Source organism: Neophocaena asiaeorientalis, unplaced genomic scaffold (assembly GCF_003031525.2).
Source record: "Neophocaena asiaeorientalis asiaeorientalis breed wild unplaced genomic scaffold, Neophocaena_asiaeorientalis_V1.1 scaffold74, whole genome shotgun sequence".
Classification (NCBI taxonomy): domain Eukaryota; kingdom Metazoa; phylum Chordata; class Mammalia; order Artiodactyla; family Phocoenidae; genus Neophocaena; species Neophocaena asiaeorientalis.
In genome coordinates, this window is record NW_020172183.1 from 473,251 (window position 1) to 479,174 (window position 5,924).

Sequence of the window (5,924 nt, forward strand, 5' to 3'; positions counted from 1 at the left end):
AAAGAAACAAATAAATAATTCACATAATTAGGATAAGGGAGGAACTAAAATAATGATACTGCTTTTAATAAAACAGGAAATCAGAAGAAGCTTTGGTGGTAAAGAAGATAAATTCGTTTTTTAAGTTGGTTGATCATGAAGTGCGTATAGACATTTCAAATTAAACATCCAGCAGACTGTAGGAACCATAAGGCTAAGACCCAAGCGTGAAATGGATTCTGGCTTCTAAATTAAGAACTAATAATCATTCTCAGAAGATTTTCAAATTGTTATATATTACATTCATCCCTCACACCTAAGCAATCAGTAAAGTTTTCACTGTCGGTAAGTTCGAGTGTTGAAAAGTAATAACATCTTCATGTTGGGTCAAGGATTAATATATTTGCTTTTATTATTGAGGTAATCAACAGCTATTATTCATAAACCAACCCCCACCTCACTAGTAGCTGGATGTATTTTTTATTAGAATTAAGAACATCCTAGTACAGCTTGAAAATTCCTAAAACATTCGGTTTAGATCACCAATAAATTTAGAATATAAAAACCCAAAAAATCCAGTTAAAACCAGCTTAGCTAGGGAGCTAATTGTATATAGACAATCTTCTTTACGAAATGCACTATTAATCTCCTTACATAACAGTAGATCATTATGTTCAATCAACTGAAGTGCTTTCAGTTAGCTCACTTGATGATAAAAAATAAATAAGTAAGCAATGATAGTCCATAATTAGAACCAAATACTGAAACAGGCTAATCAACTTTGTAAAAGACTGTAAAAGAATGAGGAAACTTCACATAGTTACCCCATCCATATCCACATAACAAATCCATCGTGACCTGATTACTGTTTATAAAATACTAACAATAAGGATTTTTTTCAAAATATTTATTCTATTAGTCACAGTCTAAACCAATATAGCATTCAATAGTCACAGATGCCACTAGTTATTAACAATTTCCTGAAGGTATTTTTACCCTTAATATTTGTTACATTTGCTGCTCATGCATTTTAATTATAAATTAGAAGCAATGAAAATACTATAATCAGAGAAACAGAGAGCATTTCTACTCATTGAAATACTATATTTAAAATCACTTAAGTTGGAGAAATTCTTCATGTCAGCTGAGTCTCATTACACCCACAAGTGATCAAGAAAAATACCTACTCTAAATTTGTCATCACATAAAATCACACTGGCAAATATTTCTAAATAGTGTTATATATATATTTTATAATGGAAAATTTTCTCTAAGTTGTTATAAATCTACTTTGTAAGATCATTAAATAGTCAATGTCATCAACTCAAGAAAAAACATTTGGAAGTTTTCTTTGGATATTTATTTTTTTAACTTAACATTTTGCTAACCCTACAAAAATGAAGAGAACATAAAATCAGTGTCTTTGGTCCCCCTTGGAAATAATATGGACTATGGCCAATATTTAATGTAAAAAAATTGTGTATACTGTCATATTTATTGTTAATATTCACCAGTAGTTTAATAAAGCTTTGTTACATGTCTACTAAGGGCAATGTGCTGGCCACATTAACTGCCATTTACTGTAAACCTTCATTAATTGATGCTGTCTCTACATCTGGAGTGTCTCATCTTTCCACTTCTAATCAGTGAATTCCTCCTCCTTTAAACCCATCGTGAGCATTAACTCCTCTGAAAAGATTTACTCTCCAGTTTATTGCCCACTTACACCTAGGCAGACTCGGTCACCTGCTATTCTGTGCTACTATAACATGACTCACATTTGTCCGTTAGAGAAGGCGAATTGAGATTGTTCATATATCTCTCAAGAATCTCTGTGTGTCACAGGGTATATGTGAGTCATCTCTATATACCCCACAGCAGCTAGCAGAGTACCTGAAACACAGAAAGAACTCAAATGTTTATTGCACAGTAAAATTATATACTTTAGTAAGCAGAGCATTTTAAATCTTAGTGCTCTCCAGAAACACGATTTGTTTTATTCAATTAACAAATATTTGTTGAGCACTTTAATTTTTACCAGGTACATTTTATATGTCATCATATTCATTATCTTTTGTAATCTTCCCCAAATCCTTAAGAGCTTGTTGTTCTATCTTCTGTTTTGTGAATGAGGGCCAAAACCGGCTTCACAGGTGACCTGACAATGTGCCCAATACTTTTTCCTCTAAAGTCTTATAAGTGAAAAAAATGCTCATAACTTATCTACTTCCCTGCCTTACTAAATTTGATGTATTCAGTGCAGTGAATTTTTCAGGACATAGTCAAAGTTCAGACTTATTATCAATTTATGATCCTATCCTAAAAATAGAACAGCCCCCAAAACCTGGAAAGAAAAAATTTATGGTTGTTACCATTCAAGTTATTGCTTGAGGTTATCTACTGTAAACCAGTCATTCCCTTTATAACTTAGTGGCTACTATTCTCCTATTGAAATAATACTCAGATTATTTAAATTTAATTCAGAATGATCTCAGAAAAATATCTAAATGTTACTTTCTTTGGTAGACATAATGGAAAATATAACCTTAGCTGTTTGGGGTTTTTTTAAATTTTTTTTTATATTAGAGTATATCTGATAAACAATGTTGTGATAGTTTCAGGTGCACAACAAAGGGACTCAACCATACAACCTTAGCTGGTTTTGTAGTTTATTTCCAATAGTCTGCCGAAAGAAAGGAAGGAAGGAAGGAAGGAAGGAAGGAAGGAAGGAAGGGAGGGAGGGAGGAAGGAAGGTCCAACCCATCCCCCTCTCAGGAGCAAAGGAAGCTGTGACCTTAGAACTACTAGGAATGCCTCCTCACTCAAAATTACTCTTCAATGGGAATGTCTGAAATCTGGTCAATTAAGATTCCAAAGAAAGTTAGAACCCAAACTTGATATCTATTAAGTGGAAACTTTATTATGGATGCTCCATCACTTATTTGAATAATTTTATAGAAATAAGATATAAATATGTTCAAACCTGGCACTAGATATAAACTCCATTTGCCTGTATATTTTCTATAACTATAAAGCTAAAACCTATTTGTAAACTTAACATAAAACTCAAAAGTCAGTAAGATTAATGCAAACAACATTGCTATGATGGATAATGTTCTGTTGAAACTAAACAGACCGGGACACGAACCCGTGTCCCCTGCATTGGCAGGCGGACTCTCAATCACTGCACCACCAGGGAAGCCCCTGATGATTCTTTTTATTTTACTATGGCTTTGTTACCATCTGTGTGCATGTTTATAATTACATATATTTGTATAGATATATACAAATATACATGTGCAGAACGACACAAAACCACAGAAGTTAAAGTTATATATAAAATATTACTGTGTGCCACTTATAAACCATATTCATCGAATCTAAAACACCATTTATTGTAAAATCCACCATAATTTTATGCATGCTTCTCTTAACCCACCCCATTCTCAGCCTAAAATGAAGTCTTGCATACAATGACTACTGATAAAAGTTAACAAGACCATAACATCTCTGTCCTCCAGAGAAGTTTTCTCTACTTCTTACATGCTGCCTCTGCCACAGAGAATCTCTTTATTATTAATCCTGAACTAAAAGATTGTCTAAACCATCAATTCTCTCATCATTAATTCAACCAACATGCATGGAGTACCTAGAACCAGACAAAGGGGATATGAAGGTGATCAAAGCATAGTCTCAGCCTGAAGAAGCTTACTCGCTGATAGGAAAAAGAGATCTGGAAATGGTCTTAAAATGAGAATTGATAAAATGCAGGTGTGCATATGGCACAAGCTACAATCAGGACAACAAAGAAGGGATTAAATACACACCTGTTAAGAGGAAAGGGGGGAAAGGTGGGAGAAGAAAATACCCAGCTTAAGCTAGATACACAAGGAGTGGAACAGCATTTTAGGCAGAAGTACCTATGAGCAAAGACATAGATAGAGGTAAGACAAAGTAGAGTAATTCAAGTTACCACAAGTTAATTTCATTATGGTAAGAGCTGAGAGTGGGAAGAAGTGGGGGTTATAAATGAAAACAGAGAGTTAGGCAAGGATCAATTATAAAGGGCCTGAAATATCATGGTAGAAGTTTGGACATGATGCCAAAAGCAAGAGGAGTCACTGAGGGCCTTCATCTAGACACATGATCAGATTTATATTGGAGAATGATTGCTTTTATTCATGTTGGCAGTCACTACTGCAGCAATGTAGTAACTTTGCACAAAAACTCAGAGTGCGATTGGTGAAATTCTAGTAGCCACTTCACCCAGCAAAGCAATCTTCTTCTTTCCCTTGTCTTCTTCTTGCTCACTGGAAAGCCTCTCTGTAGAACACAGAATCACAGAATTTAGAGTTAGAAGGAAGCTTAAATATTATTTTGCCCACCTTATATCCAGATTAAGGCAAGAGATTCGATTTAGCTCACACATCCATCCAGTGAAAAAGAATGAGCCAAAATTCACATCTCTCATTCTAGAATTCTTTCCAGTTGCCCATTTTCTGAACTTTCAGGCCCTTGATCTAGACAATGTGAAAGTATTCATCTGTAATTTTAATGCCCATGTTGATACCAATCTACTGACAAAAATCAAGATGTTGGAAGTATTTTAAGTCATTGATAAAGATGATTGAATTAATATCTGTATCATTTTTCTTATGACCTGTGATAAATCCTAAGGGATGAGTTGTCAAAGCAGACTCCTCCAAAATCATAGAGCTTACCTCACACCAAACTTCATTAATGATTCAATTGATACAGGCCACTGTCAGACAGAGACAAAATATCCTTTTTGGGAAAAACCCAAAACCATCAGACACAGCATTTAAAACTGTCCACCTTCTCCTGCATTTTGGCACACTTTGATTTCAGATGTACAAGGAGTTTTTGAGCATAGTATGCAAAGGTATTTCTCACAAAAGGAAAGCAGTTTGGATTGAGGACATCTCCATTTTACATGTCCTTGCAAAGCTTACATACTATTTCCTTCACCCATCTCCAGCCACCATGCCACATAAATAAGTAAGTTACAGGCTTATTTGCCATAAGCAATCTAAACAGACCAAAAATGTCCTACTAAACACATTTCATATGTAGGGACTCCCTGGTATCTTTCCATGAGTAAATACCATTATCAGATTTACAAAGAGGTCTGATGAGGCCTTTTATTCCTCTGAGGGTCCCAGGAAGGGAGAGAATCAGTCACAATCCTGCTGTTAACTTTTCCTTTGATGTTTATATCCTAAATTTAAAAATATAATCAACTATAGGCTTAGAGGATTATCTGAGAAGTTCCTAAAATGACCCCATACAGATTTGATAATTCATTCAGAATTATTTCTGAAGCAACAATGTAACAAAAAATAAAACTTTGCCTTTTAAAACAATGAACACCCATATTTTAGCAAAAGTAATTTTGTATTTTCAAGACATACAAATCAAATCATATTCATAATCAATCAAGTTATTTATTATATGTTTCTTTTTGATGAAAGGATTGAATCTAAAATTAAAACTTCTAATTTCTTTTAAAAATCAGTAAAGGACTTATGATTTTGGTAATATGAAAAGCTAAATTAAAATTCTTCCTTAAAATTTTTTCCTCTGTATTTTTTTCTACAACAAATATACTTTAAAATGCATAATTATTTTTTAAATTTTATTGAAGTATAGTTGATTTACAACGTTGTGTTAATTTCTGCTGTACAGCAAAGAGATTCAGTTATACACATATATATTCTTTTTCATATTCTTTTCCTAAAGTGCATAACTATTATCTTAAGGAAATCCCCAGGTTGCAGAAATACAGAGGGAAGAAGTATTAGATGAGTTAACTCAGGCTGCCCTGGTGTGGAGGGTGTGGAGGGTGGTTCTGGTGCTGAAAGTCTTTAGTTTTACTTGGAAAGTGCACAAGAGAAGAGGTCCCATTAAAAAACAAACAAAAACAA